This window comes from Mobula hypostoma, chromosome 4 (genome assembly GCF_963921235.1).
Source record: "Mobula hypostoma chromosome 4, sMobHyp1.1, whole genome shotgun sequence".
Taxonomy (NCBI): Eukaryota; Metazoa; Chordata; class Chondrichthyes; order Myliobatiformes; family Myliobatidae; genus Mobula; species Mobula hypostoma.
The window spans coordinates 168816860-168834014 of record NC_086100.1 but is presented as its reverse complement, the minus strand read 5'-3'; the positions used below and the strand labels follow the sequence as shown (position 1 = coordinate 168834014).

At 40.8% G+C, this 17155-nt stretch overlaps 1 protein-coding gene across 5 annotated transcripts in view; it reads right to left on the bottom strand.

The window, feature by feature from the left end:
• Nucleotides 1-17155, bottom strand: part of uso1 (USO1 vesicle transport factor) — a 141650-nt gene that overhangs the window by 12951 nt on the left and 111544 nt on the right. The gene's annotated exons all lie outside the window — the stretch shown is intronic.

Genomic DNA, 17155 nt, shown 5'->3' with positions numbered 1-17155 from the left:
ATGGTAAAAGTTAGCCCAAGTTGTGCCTGGATGAGGTAGGTGGAAGGAAAATCGAGGGAAGGATGATGGACATGTTATAAAGAATCACAAGTCACTACCTTTGGGCGAAATGAGGATGGTTGCGAGAATAAACCCATCTTATCCAATCTCTTTTTAACTACTGCTCTCCATTTGAAGTAACATCATGATGAATCTCTTCAGCACCCTTCTGTAGCATTGTGACCAGAACTGCACATAATACTCCAACCGTGGTGTAGCTAAAGTTTTGTACAACTACAGTGTGACATCTTAAAACCATATGATATAGGAGCAGAAGTGGGCCATTCAGCCCATCGAGTCTGCTCCGCCATTGAATCATGGGCTGATCCAATTCTTCCAGTCATCCCCACACCGCTGCCTCTTCTCCATACCCTTTGATGCCCTGGCTAATCACGAACCTATCTATCTCTGCCTTAAATGCACCCAATGACTTAGCCTCCACAGCCCCTCGTGGTAACAAATTCCACAGATTTACCACCCTCTGACTAAAGTAATTTCTCCACATCACTGTTCTAAATGGATGTCCTTCAATCCTGAAGTTGTGCCCTCTTGTCCTAGACTCCCCTACCATGGGAAATAGCTTTGCCATATCTAATCTGTTCAGGCCTTTAACATTCGGAATGTTCAATGAGATTCCCAGTCATTCTCCTGAACTCCAGGGAATACAGCCCCAAGAGCTGCCAGATGTTCCTCATATGGTAACTCTTTCATTCCAGGAATCACTCCCGTGAATCTTCTCTGAGCCCTTTCCAACGTCAGTATATCCTTTCTAAAACCGCACATAATACTTGAAGCGTGGTCTCACAAGTGCCTTATACAGCCTCAGCATCACATCCCTGCTCTTATATTCTGTACCTCTAGAAATGAATGCCAACATTGCATTCGCCTTCTGCCCAACTGACTCAACCTGGAAGCTGACTTTAGGGGATCCTGCGCAAGGACTCTCAAGCCCCCTTGCATCGCTGCATTTTGAATTCTCTCCCCATCTAAATAATAGTCTGCCTGTTTATTTCTTCCACCATTGTATTTCATTTGCCACTTCTTTGCCCATTCCCCTAAATTATCCAAGTCTCTCTGTAGGCTCTCTGTTTCCTCAACAATACCCACTCCTCTACCTAGCTTTATATCAATGGCAAATTTAGCCACAAATCCATTAACCCCATAGTCCAAATCATTGACATACATGGTAAAAAGTAGCGGTCCCAACACCAGTCCCTCTGGAACTCCACTGGTAACTGGCAGCCAGCCGGAATAGGATCCCTTTACTCTGTTTTCTGCCGAACAGCCAATGGTCCACCCATGCTAGTAACTTCCCTGTAATTCCATGGGCTCTTATCTTGCTAAGCAACCTCATGTGCGACACCTTGTCAAAGGCCTTCTGAAAATCCAAGTACACCACATCTACTGCATCTCCTTTGTCTACTCTGCCTGTAATTTCCTCAAAAAATTGTAGTAGGTTAGTCAGGCAGAATCTTCCTTTCAGGAAACCATGCTGGCTTTGGCCTATCTTGTCATGTGCCTCCAGGTACTCCACGATCTCATCACTAACAATCAATTCCAACAACTTCCCAACCTCTGAAGTCAGGCTAACAGGTCTATAGTTTCCTTTCTGCTGCCTCCCACCCTTCTTAAATAGCGGAGTAACATTTGCAATTTTCCAGTCATCCAGTACAATGCCAGAATCTATCGATTCTTGAAAGATCATTGTTAATACTTCTGCAATATCTCCAGCTACTTCCTTCAGAACCCAAGGGTGCATTCCATCAGGTCCAGGAGATTTATCCACCCTCAGACCATTAAGCCTCCTGAGCACTTTCTCAGTCATAATTTTCACTGCACAAACTTCACTTCCCTGACAGTCTTGAATGTCCGGTATACTACAGATGTCTTCCACTGTGAAGACTGATGCAAAATACGCATTCAGTTCTTCTACCATCTCTGCATCCCTCATTACGATATCTCCAGCATTATTTTCTATTGGTCCTATATCTACCCTCAACTCTCTTTTACTCTTTATATACCTAAAAAAGCTTTCAGTATCTTCTTTGATATTAGTCGCCAGCTTCCCTTCATAATTCAGCTTTTCTTTCCTAATGACCTTCTTAGCTTCCTTCTGTAAACTTTTAAAAGCTTCCTAATCCTCCATCTTCCCACTAGCTTTGGCTTCCTGGTATGCCCTCCCTTTTGCTTTTACTTTGGCTCTGACTTCACTTATCACCATGGTAGTGTCCTTCTTCCATTCAAAAATTTCTTCTTATGTGGAATATATCTGTCTTGCACTTCCCTCATTTTTCCCCAGAAACTCCAGACATTACTGCTCTGCTCTCCTTCCTGTTAGTGTCCCTTTCCAGTCAACCTTGGCCAGTTCCCCTTTCATGCCATTGTAATTTCCTTTATTCCACTGAAATATCGACACACTGGAATTTAGTTTCTCCTTCTCAAATTTCAAAGTGAACTCGATCATATTGTGATCACTGTTCCCTAAGGGTTCCTTAACCTTAAGCTCTCTTATCACCTCCAGGTCATTGCACAACACCCAATCCAGCACAGCCGATCCCCTATTGGGGTCAACAACAAGCTGTTCTAAAAAGCCATCCTTTAGACAAACTTTCTCTCTTGAGGTCCAGTACTGGCCGGGTTTTCCCAATCCACTTTCATGTTAAAATTCCCAATGATTATCATGACATTGCCCTTCTGACACGCCTTTTCTATCTCCTGTTGTAATTTGTAATCCATATCCCGGCTGCTGTTTGGAGGCCTGTATACAACTGCCATTAGGGTATAGGTTTATTATTGTCACATGTACCTTGATAGTGAAAAATTTGTCTTGCATAGTGTTCATACAGACCAGCTCACAACACAATACACTGAGGCAGAACAGTGTAAAACAATAGCAAGACAGAATCAAGTGTAACAGCCACAGAGAAAGTGCAGTGCAGACAAAAAATAAAGTGCAAGTTCACAATGGGGGTAGATTGTGAAGTCAAGAATCCATCTTATTGTACTAGGGAATTATTTAATAGACATACTATATGGGGGCTGAAGCTGTCCTTGGGTCCGGTGGCATGTCCTTTCATGGTTTTCTATCTTCTGCCCGATGAAAGAGGGGAGAAGAGAGAGAGAATGGTGTAGGGTGGGACTGAGGCAGTGAGGCATATAGACATATAGACAGAGTCCGTAGAGGGGAAGTTGATTTCCATGATGTGTTGAACTACATCAACAGTTCTCTCCAGTTACTTGCAGTTACAATCAGAGAAGTTGTCATACCAAGCCATCATGCATCCAGATAGGAAGCTTTCTAATGTGCATCAAAAAAATTGCTAAGGATCAACAGGGACTTGCCAAAATTCTTTAGCCTCCTGAGGATGCAGAGGCATTGCTGAGCTTTCTCAATACCTCCACATTGCATCCTTGCTTTTGTATAGTAGTCCTCTCAAACTGAATGCTAACATTGTATTTGCCTTTCCTTACCTCTGAATCAACCTGCAAGTTAATCTTTAGTCCTGTATGAGGACCCCCAAGTCCCTTTACACCTGATTTTTGAATTTTCTCATTTATAAAATAGTCCATTACTTTATTCCTTCTGCTAAAGTGCATGACTATGCAATTCCCTACATATATTCCATCTGCCACTTCTTTGTCCATTCCCCCAATCAGCCCAAATCCTTCTGCAGACATTTTGCTTCCTCAACACTACCTGCCTCTCCACCTATCTTCCTATCGCCCGCAAACTTGGGCACAAAGCCATCAATTCCTTCACTGACATATAACGTAAAAAGGCGTGGTCCCTACACCGACCCCTGTGGAATGCCACTGGTCACCGGAAGCCAACCAGAAAAGGGCACTTTTATTCCTACTCTCTGCCTCCTTCCAGTCAGCCAATCCATCCATGCTAGTATCACTCCTGTAAAAATATGGGCTCTTATCTTAGTAAGCAGGCTCAAGTGCAGCACCTTGTCAAAGGACTTTTGGAAATCCAAATTAACAATATCCACTGACTCTACTTCTGTCTATCCTGCCTGTTATTTCCTCAAAGAACTTCAACAGATTTGTCAGGCAAGATTTTTTTCTTCAGGAAACCATGCTGACTTTGGCCTACTTTACCATATGCCTACAAGTACCCCTAAAACTACATCCTTAATAATAGACTCTAAACTCTTTCCAACCACTGAGATCAGTCTAACCGGCCTATCATTTCCTTTCTACTGCTTCCTTCCCTTTTTAAAGAGTGGACTGACATTTGCAATTTTCCAGTCCTCAGGAACCATTCAAGATCATTACTCGTACCTCCACAATGTCTTCAGCTACCTCTTTCATAAACCTGTAATACATCTGGTCCAGGTAACTTATCTACCTTCGGAATTTTCGCTTCCCAAGTACCTTATCCTTAGTAATAGCAACGACATTCACTTCTGCACCCTGAACCTCTCACATTTCTGGCATTCTGCTTGTGTCTTCCACAGTGAAGACTTACGCAAAGTACTTATCAAGTTCGTCTGCCAATTTTGTCCCCTATTATTACCTCTCCAGCATCATTTTCCAGTGGTCTGATATCAACTCTCTACTCTTTTTACTTTTTATATATCTGAAAAATACTTTGTGTCTTTTTAATACTACTGGCTAGCTTACCTTCATATCTAATCTTCTCTCTCTTTATAGCTTTTTGAGTTGTCTTCTGTTGGTTTTTTAAAAATCTTCCCAATCCTCTACCTTCTCACTAATTATTGCTATTTTATAGCCCTCATTTTCACTTTTATGCTGTCTTTGACTTCTCATCATCCACGGTTGCCTCATCCTCCCTTTAGAATACTTCTTTGGGATGTATCGTTCCTACGCCTTCCAAATTGCCCCCAGAAACGCCAACCAATGCTGATGTGCCATCATCCCTGCTAGTGTCCCCTTCCAATCAACTTTCATCAGCTCCTCTCTCATGGCTCTGTAATTCCCTTTAACTCAACTGTAATACCGATATAACCAATTTTAGTACCTTCTGCTCAAAATCTGATTTTAGCACCTCCTTCTCAAACTGGAGGGTGAATTCTATCATAATATGATCACTCAGACACGAGAAAATCTGCAGATGCTAGAATTTCAAGCAACACACATCAAAGTTGCTGGTGAACACAGCAGGCCAGGCAGCATCTCTAGGAAGAGGTACAGTCGACGTTTCCGGCGAGCCCCTTCGTCAGGACTAACCGAAAGAAGAACTAGTAAGAGATTTGAAAGTGGGAGGGTGAGGGGGAGATGCAAAATGATAGGAGAAGACATGAGGGGGAGGGATGGAGTCAAGAGCTGGACAGTTGATTGGCAAAAGGGATATGAGAGGATCATGGGACAGGAGGCCCAGGGAGAAAGAAAAGGGAGAAGGGGGGAAAAACCCAGAGGATGGGCAAGGGGTATAGCGAGAGGGACAGAGGGAGAAAAAGGAGAGAGAGAGAAAGAATGTGTGTATATAAATAAATAACGGGGGAGGTGGGGCATTAGCGGAAGTTTGAGAAGTCCATGTTCATGCCATCAGGTTGGAGGCTACCCAGACGAAATATAAGGTGTGGCTTCATCTTTACAGTAGAGGAGGCCGTGGATAGACATATCAGAATGGGAATGGGACGTGGAATTAAAATGTGTGGCCACTGGGAGATCCTGCTTTCTCTGGCGGACAGAGCGTAGGTGTTCAGCGAAACGATCTCCCAGTCTGCGTCGGGTCTCGCCAATATATAGAAGGACACATCAGGAGCACCGGACGCAGTATATCACCCCAGCTGACTCACAGGTGAAGTGTCGCCTCACCTGGAAGGACTGTCTGGGGCCCTGACTGGTGGTAAGGGAGGAAGTGTAAGGGCATGTGTAGCACTTGTTCCGCTTACAAGGATAAGTGCCAGGAGGGAGATCGGTGGGGAGGGATGGGGGGGGGGAACGAATGGACAAGGGTGTCGCGTAGGGAGCGATACCTGCGGAAAGCGGGGGGGGGGAGGGGAGGGAAAGATGTGCTTAGTGGTGGGATCCCGTTGGAGGTGGCGGAAGTTACGGAGAATTATATGTTGGACCCGGAGGCTGGTGGGGTGGTAGGTGAGGACAAGGGGAACCCTATTCCTAGTGGGGTAGTGGGAGGATGGAGTAAGAGCAGATGTGCGTGAAATGGGGGAGATGCCTTTAAGAGCAGAGTTGATAGTGGAGGAAGGGAAGCCCCTTTCTTTAAAAAAGGAGGGGGGACTTCCGGTAGCGCTCATGGAGTGAAGTCGCGTTCTTGACTCGCTCCATTACCTCTGAGTTTTTTTTCTCTATGGTCAGCTATACTTTAATTAACCATTAAGGCATCAACTCTTACAATACTTTGAATTAAACTGAATTCTCCGACAACTGGATGGAACTTAGATCTGCTATGTCTAAGAACGGGAAAAACGGCAAGGATGGTAAACCTCCGGTTAAACCCAAAGGTATGGATTTCCCCCCGACTGAATCACCGGTGACTTTGAAAGCTATATCGGAGTTAATTCAGAGGGAAATTTCAACCTCTGTTAGGGAGATGAAATTGCAGACTCTGTTAAAGACCTGATTCATACGGAAATCTCAATTAATCTCCAGAAAATTGCCGATTCAATTGATAAGATGCAAACATCTATTGCGGAACATCAGTCGGCTATATCTGATCTTCAAAAATTCGCGCAACAAAGTGAGCTTAAGATGGGGAAAATCGAAGAAACAATTAATGTAATGAAGAAGAAACTTGACTTTCTGACTTTTAAAAACTCTGACTTGGAATCTAGAATGCGACGGCAGAATTTACGAATGATTGGGGTGCGTGAAGCTGTCGAATCTAACAACCCCATGAAGTATTTTTCTCAACTTTTAAAAGATGCATTCCCTACTGTATTTCCTGACCAACCACCGCTACTGGATCGTGTTCACAGAATCCCATCATACTCGTCTAGGTCAGATAGACCGAGGCATGTTATCTTACGTTTTCATTACTTTCAAGACAAGGAGAGACTGTTTCGATTCGCTCGATCTAAAGGTTTCATTGATTTTTCGGATCTTAAGTTCCGATTCGTGGAAGATTTCAGTAAACCAATCTGGGACCAACGGGTTCGCTACAGATCTGTGATGTCGGAATTCTATAAGATGGATTTGAGACCAGCGTTGCTGTACCCTGCACGTCTAAGGATTCGCATGTCAGATGGAGTCCTTCGTTTTTTTGATTCTCCATCGGATGCCCAGAGTTATCTGGATCAACTTTCACCTTCAACATCTTAATTGCTATTTTTTTTTAATTATCTCTGTTGATCGGAGGCGGTGAATTGGTTGGTTTTAACTTTTTCGTGCCCTATTTGGGCAGAAAAGTTTATTTTTGATTTCTTAATATGGTTGCTAAACTTTCTTTTCAACTGCGTCATTTCTTTCTTTTCCCAGGGGATTCTGGGTGGTTACTTCCTTTTTGTCATCTTACGTATTTCCTGTGTGGCCTTAAATTTTGTAGTTTTTTTAAATTTTATTTTGTTTTGCTTTTTATAACTACTTTATGTCAATAATCTTATTTTTTCTTGTTGTTGTGTTTATTCATGGGTTTGGGGTTTATTGTGGTTTTTTTTTAATATATATTTTCTGGCTTTTGTTCTGTTGTGTGTGTATTTTAATTGAGTTACCTTTTTTTTTACTTTTTTACTGTTTTACAATTAGCTGATCTTTTTCATATTTATACCTTTTTTTTAGGGAGCGTATACCGGAAGTCATGGGGGTAGTTTTAGCGCTTGCTTCTTTCGGGCAGGTCTGCTTTAGATTTTGCCTTGGGGTCTTGGGGCGGGGGGTGGCGGGAGGGGCTTCACGTTTTAGTTTTTTTCTCTTTGGGCTATATACATTATTGAAGTACTGGTTGCGTCCTTTTTCCCGGTATCTTTCGTATGCTCTGTTTCCTCTCCGGGTTCGTGGGTCGAGCCTATCGTCAATCCTCCTTGTTGTGGGTTGACTTTAGGATTTATGGAGTCTATTATTAATTTTGTCTCCTGGAATACTAACGGTCTTAATCATCCTATTAAAAGGAAAAAAGTTTTTAAAGTGTTCCGGAGACTTAAAGCACAAATTTTATTTTTACAAGAGACCCATGTACGGAGGGGGGACAGACTACATTTTTTTAAATTCTGGAAGGGACAACAATTTCATTCGAACTCCAATGCTAAGATTCGAGGCGTCTCTATTTTTATAGATTCCTCAGTTACTTTTATACAACAGGATATTATTTCTGATCCGAATGGTAGATTTTTATTGGTTAGTGGTTTACTATTTAATAAAAAAGTAGTTTTGGTTAATGTTTATGCTCCTAATATGGATTGTCCGGAATTTTATAAATCATTGTCTAATCAGTTTCCGAATTTGAACGAGTTTTCATTGATCTGGGGCGGAGATCTTAATACCTGTTTGTCTCCAGCTTTGGACCGTTCGGCTCCTTTACGGACCTTACCTAATAAATCTGCAAATTTGATTAATTTTTTCCTTTCTGATTCTGGGTCGACGGACATTTGGCGTTTTCTGCATCCTCAGGAAAAAGATTTTTCCTTCTTTTCACATGTTCATCATTCCTATTCAAGAATTGATTATTTTTTTATTGATTCTCGTCTTATTTCTTCAGTGATTAAATGTGATTATGATTCTATAACCATTTCGGATCATGCTCCACTTAAGCTTTCTATTAAAATTATGGCCAATATACCAAATAATAGACAATGGCGTTTTAATTCGCTGTTGCTTCAGGACTCGGACTTTGTTAACTTTATGAATGAACAGATTAAGCTTTTTTTTTACAATTAACCATACAGAGGATATTTCGGTTAACACTCTTTGGGACACTTTTAAAGCCTATATTCGGGGTCAGATTATTTCGTATTCTGCTGCTTTGAGGAAGAAACAGAAGCAGGAGGAGATGGCAATTGTGGACAAGATTAAAGAAATTGATAAGAAATATGTTATGGCTCCTTCTGAGGAGTTATACAAACAAAGAACTGAACTTCAAATGGAACACAGTTTACTACTCTCGTCCTCGATTGTAAACCAATTAAAGAAAACAAGAAGTGACTTTTATGTTCACAGTGACAAAATTGGCAAGCTGCTGGTTAATCAATTGAAATCTAAATATGTTAAATCTCAAATCAATCAGATTTATAACCAAAATGATCGATTGATACTGGATCATGTGGGGATTAATCAAACCTTTTGTGATTTTTATTCTTCTTTATATCAATCAGAGTCTCCTCGAGATTCTAAATATATGAATGATTTTTTAGATAAGTTAGACTTCCCTCAGATTTCACAGGATATGTCTTCTTTATTAGATACTTCCATTACAATGGATGAGATTAAGAATGTTATTTTTTCTATGAATCTGGGGAAAGCTCCTGGCCCGGATGGGTTTACCATTGAATTTTATAAATGTTTTGCTTCTTTATTGATCCCTTGGCTCTGTAGGGTTTTTGAGGCTTCTCTGAAACTTGGTAAACTTCCTGAATCTTTTAATAGAGCATCAATTTCTCTAATACTAAAGAAGGATAAAGACCCTGCTCAATGTGCATCTTATAGACCAATATCTTTATTAAATGTTGATTCTAAAGTTTTTTCTAAGTTATTAGCAAATAGACTAGAAAAAGTACTTCCTTCTATTATTTCGGAAGACCAAACGGGTTTTATTAAAGGTCGTTACTCTTTTTATAATATTCGTACATTGTTAAATATCGTTTATACTCCCTCACAAAATGTTCCTGAGTGTGTTATTTCTTTAGATGCCGAGAAAGCTTTTGATAGAGTAGAATGGCCTTATTTATTTAAGGTGCTTGAAATGTTTAATTTTAGCTTGAAATTTATATCCTGGATTAAACTGTTATATCATTCCCCTGTAGCCTCGGTTCGTACTAACTCTTTAAACTCACCTTTTTTTCCTCTCTTTCGAGGTACTCGACAAGGCTGTCCTCTTAGTCCCCTATTATTTGATATTGCATTAGAACCTCTTGCAATTGCTATTCGAGAATCTTCAAATATTACTGGGATAACTCGGGGATTAAAGTCCCATAAATTATCACTCTATGCTGATGATTTACTTTTATATATTTCTAATCCTGAGAAATCCATTCCTGCTGTTTTAGAGTTATTAGCACAATTTGGTTTTTTTTCAGGTTATAAATTAAATCTTAGTAAGAGTGAACTTTTTCCGATTAATAAACATCTTCCCTTATATTATAAATTTCCATTTAAATTGATTAATAATTATTTCTCATATTTTGGGATTAAAATTACTTGTAAATACAAAGATTTATTTAAGACTAACTTTTTACCATTAATAGACCATATTACTCAACTTTCATCTAAATGGTTTCCCTTATATTTAACTTTGATTGGTCGTATTAATGCAGTTAAGATGTTTTTTTTTGCCAAAATTTTTATATGTGTTTCAGGCATTACCAATTTTTGTTCCAAAATCTTTCTTTGATAAAGCTGACTCTAAAATTTCTTCATTTATTTGGCAGAATAAGAATCCGAGACTGGGTAAAATACATTTACAGAAAGCTAAGAGAGATGGAGGTTTAGCATTACCTAACTTTAGAAACATAGAAACATAGAAAATAGGTGCAGGAGTAGGCCATTCGGCCCTTCGAGCCTGCACCGCCATTTATTATGATCATGGCTGATCATCCAACTCAGAACCCAGCCTTCCCTCCATACCCCCTGACCCCTGTAGCCACAAGGGCCATATCTAACTTCCTTTTAAACATAGCTAATGAACTGGCCTCAACAGTTTGCTGTGGCAGAGAATTCCACAGATTCACCACTCTCTGTGTGAAGAAGTTTTTCCTAACCTCGGTCCTAAAAGGCTTCCCCTCTATCCTCAAACTGTGACCCCTCGTTCTAGACCTCCCCAACATCGGGAACAATCTTCCTGCATCTAGCCTGTCCAATCCCTTTAGGATCTTATACGTTTCAATCAGATCCCCCCTCAATCTTCTAAATTCCAACGAGTACAAGCCCAGTTCATCCAGTCTTTCTTCATATGAAAGACCTGCCATCCCAGGAATCAATCTGGTGAACCTTCTTTGTACTCCCTCTATGGCAAAGATGTCTTTCCTCAGATTAGGGGACCAAAACTGCACACAATACTCCAGGTGTGGTCTCACCAAGGCCTTGTACAACTGCAGTAGTACCTCCCTGCTCCTGTACTCGAATCCTCTCGCTATAAATGCCAGCATACCGTTCGCCTTTTTCACCGCCTGCTGTACCTGCATGCCCACTTTCAATGACTGGTGTATAATGACACCCAGGTCTCGTTGCACCTCCCCTTTTCCTAATCGGCCACCATTCAGATAATAATCTGTTTTCCTATTTTTGCCACTAAAGTGGATAACTTCACATTTATCCACATTAAATTGCATCTGCCATGAGTTTGCCCACTCACCCAACCTATCCAAGTCACCCTGCATCCTCTTAGCATCCTCCTCACTGCTAACACTGCCACCCAGCTTCGTGTCATCCGCAAACTTGGAGATGCTGCATTTAATTCCCTCATCCAAGTCATTAATATATATTGTAAACAACTGGGGTCCCAGCACTGAGCCTTGCGGTACCCCACTAGTCACCGCCTGCCATTCTGAAAAGGTCCTGTTTATTCCCACTCTTTGCTTCCTGTCTGCTAACCAATTCTCCACCCACACCAATACCTTACCCCCAATACCGTGTGCTTTAAGTTTGCACACTAATCTCCTATGTGGGACCTTGTCAAAAGCCTTTTGAAAATCCAAATATACCACATCCACTGGTTCTCCCCTATCCACTCTACTAGTTACATCCTCAAAAAATTCTATGAGATTCGTCAGACATGATTTTCCTTTCACAAATCCATGCTGACTTTGTCCGATCATTTCACCGCTTTCCAAATGTGCTGTTATCACATCCTTGATAACTGACTCCAGCAGTTTCCCCACCACCGACGTTAGGCTAACCGGCCTATAATTCCCCGGTTTCTCTCTCCCTCCTTTTTTAAAAAGTGGGGTTACATTAGCCACCCTCCAATCCTCAGGAACTAGTCCAGAAACTAACGAGTTTTGAAAAATTATCACTAATGCATCCACTATTTCTTGGGCCACTTCCTTAAGCACTCTGGGATGCAGACCATCTGGCCCTGGGGATTTATCTGCCTTCAATCCCTTCAATTTACCTAACACCACTTCCCTACTAACATGTATTTCGCTCAGTTCCTCCATCTCACTGGACCCTCTGTCCCTTACTATTTCTGGAAGATTATTTATGTCCTCCTTAGTGAAGACAGAACCAAAGTAATTATTCAATTGGTCTGCCATGTCCTTGCTCCCCATAATCAATTCACCTGTTTCTGTTTGCAGGGGACCTACATTTGTCTTTATCAGTCTTTTCCTTTTTACATATCTATAAAAGCTTTTACAGTCCGTTTTTATGTTCTCTGCCAGTTTTCTCTCATAATCTTTTTTCCCCTTCCTAATTAAGCCCTTTGTCCTCCTCTGCTGAACTCTGAATTTCTCCCAGTCCTCAGGTGAGCCACTTTCTCTGGCTAATTTGTATGCTACTTCTTTGGAATTGATACTATCCCTAATTTCTCTTGTCAGCCACGGGTGCACTACCTTCCTTGATTTATTCTTTTGCCAAACTGGGATGAACAATTGTTGTAGTTCATCCATGCAACCTTTAAATGCCTGCCATTGCATATCCACCGTCAATCCTTGAAGTGTCATTTGCCAGTCTATCTTAGCTAATTCATGTCTCATACCTTCAAAGTTACCCCTCTTTAAGTTCAGAACCTTTGTTTCTGAATTAACTACGTCACTCTCCATGTTAATGAAGAATTCCACCATATTATGGTCACTCTTACCCAAGGGGCCTCTCACGACAAGATCGCTAATTAACCCTTCCTCATTGCTCAAAACCCAGTCCAGAATAGCCTGCTCTCTAGTCGGTTCCTCGACATGTTGGTTCAAAAAACCATCCCGCATACATTCCAAGAAATCCTCTTCCTCAGCACCTTTACCAATTTGGTTCACCCAGTCTACATGTAGATTGAAGTCACCCATTATAACTGCTGTTCCTTTATTGCACACATTTCTAATTTCCTGTTTAATACCATCTCCGACCTCACTACTACTGTTAGGTGGCCTGTACACAACTCCCACCAGCGTCTTCTGCCCCTTAGTGTTACGCAGCTCTACCCATATCGATTCCACATCTTCCCGGCTTATGTCCTTCCTTTCTATTGCGTTAATCTCTTTTTTAACCAGCAACGCCACCCCACCTCCCCTTCCTTCGTGTCTATCCCTCCTGAATATTGAATATCCCTGAACGTTGAGCTCCCATCCCTGGTCACCCTGGAGCCATGTCTCTGTGATCCCAACTATTCTCTGTGATCCCAACTATATATTTAGATTCTATTATTGGGCTATTAATATTCGACATATGAAATTTTGGTTACTTGATCAGGACATACTATCTATTCCTAAATGGGTAGCATTGGAACTACAATCTGTTCAGGGTTATACACTTGGTTCTATTTTAGGCTCCTCTCTCCCTTTTGATTTGAAACGCCTTAAGCAGGTCTCTAACCCGATAGTTAAATATGCTTTGCGCATTTGGTTTCAATTCAGAAAATTTTTTGATCTTAATCAATTCGGGTTAGCGATTCCTATTTTAGGTAACATATTTTTTCCTCCCTCTTTTACGGATCGCGCTTTTCAAACTTGGAAGACTAAGGGTATTTTACGGTTTTTGGATTTATTTTTAGATGGTTCCCTTATGTCTTTTGAACAATTATCTAATAAATATAACTTATCAAGAATACATTTTTTTAGATATTTACAAGTTAGAAATTTCCTAAGTACTATACTTTCTTCCTTTCCAATGCTTCCTCCTACATATATTTTAGATTCGATAATTAACCTCAATCCATGTCAGAAAGGTGCATCGGCTATGATTTATAATATTATTATGAAACTTAGGAAAGCTCCATTTGATAAGATTAGGGTAGATTGGGAACAGGAATTGGGGCTTACCATTTCTGTGGATGATTGGGGGCAGATTTTACAATTAGTTAATACTTCCTCTATTTGTGCTAAACATTCCCTAATTCAATTTAAAGTGGTTCATAGAGCACATATGTCCAAAGGAAGTAAGCGCGTTTTTACTCGCATATTAATCCTTTCTGTGATAGATGTTCGGGGCAGATAGCCTCTTTAACTCATATGTTTTGGTCTTGCTCTACTTTGGAAACTTTTTGGAGAGATATTTTTAATATTATTTCTAAGGTATTAAATGTAGATATCTCTCCTCACCCTATTACTGCTATCTTTGGACTACCTAAAATTTCTAGTAATCTTTCCCCTTCAGCCCGTAGAATGATTGCATTTCTTACTTTAATGGCGAAAAGATGTATTTTACAACATTGGAAAGAGCTTAATGCTCCAACTACCTTTTTTTGGTTTTCTCAGACGATTTTATGTTTGAATTTGGAGAAAATTAGAAGTAACCTTTATCATTCTTCATTTAAATTTGAACAGATTTGGGGACCTTTTATTCGATATTTTCATTTAATGTAATATTTACCCTTCTTGTTTTTTTTCCACTGTTTTTAATGGATGTCGGGATTGAGGATGTGATTTTAAGTTTAACTCTGTTTGGTTTCAAGTTAGCCCATTGCTTTGCTTTGCTTTTAGTTAGTTGCACAGTGGGTTTTTTTGGGGGTTTTTTTTTTTCTTTTTTTTTCCATTGATATATATAAAATTTAGTATACTATTATGTTATCTTGGTTTCTTATGTTTAAATTACATTGTAGTATTTTTTTTGGTATTGATACCTTTTGGAATTTTATTATACTTTAACATTGTATTAATGTTTATATGGCTTACCTTTTTTGTATACTTATTCAATAAAAAGATTTAAAAAGAAAGAAAGTAAAAAAGGAGGACATCTCCCTCGTCCTGGAATAAAAAGCCTCATCCTGACAGCAGATGCGGCAGAGACGAAGGAATTGAGAGAAAGGGATGGCATTTTTGCAAGAGACAGGGTGAGAAGAGGAATAGTCCAGATAGCTGTGAGAGTCAGTAGGCTTATAGTAGACATCAGTAGATAAGCTGTCTCCAGAGATACAGACAGAAAGATCTAGAAAGGGGAGGGAGGTGTCAGAAATAGACCAGGTAAACTTGAGGGCAGGGTGAAAGTTGGAGGCAAAGTTAATGAAGTCAACGAGCTCAGCATGCATGCAGGAAGCAGTGCCAATGCAGTCGTCGATGTAGCGAAGGAAAAGTGAGGAACAGATACCAGAGTAGGTTTGGAACATAGATTGTTCCACAAAGCCAACAAAAAGGCAGGCATAGCTACGACCCATACGGGTGCCCATAGCTATACCTTTAGTTTGGAGGAAGTGGGAGAAATTATTAAGAGTAAGGACTAATTCCGCTAGACGGGGGCAGAGTGGTGGTAGAGGGAAACTGGTTAGGTCTGGAATCCAAAAAGAAGTGGAGAACTTTGAGACCTTCCTGATGGGGGATGGAAGATGGGGGACTGGACATCCATGGTGAAAATAAAGCGGTGGGGGCCAGGGAACTTAAAATCATCTAAAGGTTTAAGAGCGTGAGAAGTGTCACGAACATAGGTAGGAAGGGATTGAACACGAGGGGATAAAACCGTGTCGAGGTATGCAGAAATGAGTTTGGTGGGGCAGGAGCAAGCTGAGACAATAGGTCTGCCAGGACAGGCAGGTTTGTGGATCTTGAGTACAGGTAGAAATGGGAAGTGCGGGGTGTAGGGACTATAAGGTTGGTAGCAGTGGATGGGAGATCCACTGAGCGGATAAAGTCGGTGATGGTGTGGGAGACAATGGCCTGGTGCTCCTTAGTGGGGTCACGATCGATGGGTAAATAAGAAGAGGTATCCGCGAGTTGTTGCTGTACCTCGGCAAGGTAGAGGTCAGTACGCCAGACTACAACAGCACCCCCCTTATCGGCAGGTTTTCTGATCACTGTCACTGTCTCCTAAAGGTTCCTTTACCTTAAGAGCTCTAATCAAATATGGATCATTACACAACACTCAGTCCAGAACTGCAGTCCCTTAATGGGCTCAACCATAAGCTGTTCCAAAAAAAACCTACAAATTTCCTCTCTTGGGATCCAGTAACAACCTGATTTTTTCAATCTAGCTGCATATTGAAATCACCCATGATTATCGCAACATTGCCCTTCTTACATACCTTTTCTTTCTCTCAGTGTAATTTGTAGCCCACAGCCTGGCCGCTGTTTGGAGGACTGTATATAACCCACAAGGATTCTACATTTCTAATCCTATGTCACCTCTATTGATTTCATTTTTTTAAAAAAATCAACAGAGCCATCCCACTCCCTCTGCCTGCTGCTGACCTTCTCAACCTTAATCGAGCTGATGCAGACAACAGCATGTGCACTATCTGCCACCCACCCCCCGCACCCCAGGTCAATGACTAGCTCCTTTGTTTTGCTGACATTGAAAGAAAGACTGTTATGATACCATGCCACTAAGCTCTCAAACTCCTTCCTCTAAAATTAATGCCTTTGCCTATGAAAGCAAAGAGACCAAATGCTTCTTGTTCTATCTACCAATATCTCAATACATGTTACAATAATAAACCATACCCATATAAAATGTTACACTGCATCATACAAAAAATCAAACCATAATAAGCTATGGACTGGTAACCCAAGGTCTCTCGGTACATCAACACTAATGTCTTTGTCATTTAATGACCCCAAAGTGCATCACCTCATGCTTGACTGGATTAAGTTGCAGCCGCCATCCCCAACTGCTTTGCGCAACTCTCCAGCTGATTCATGTCCCATTGCATCCTTAGACAACCTTCTTCTCTATCTACAACTCTAGCAATATTTATGTAGTTTGCAAATTATTACAGAGGCCCTAACACCAATCGCTGTGATACACAACTTGTCATAGATTATCCAGTCATCAATTCATCACTACCCTCTGCCTATAATGTAGGTAATTTTGGATTCACTTGGCCAACATGCCTCAGATCCATAGTACCTTAACCTTCTGGACCAGCATAAGATGTGGAACCTTGCTAAAGTTCCTGGAGAGC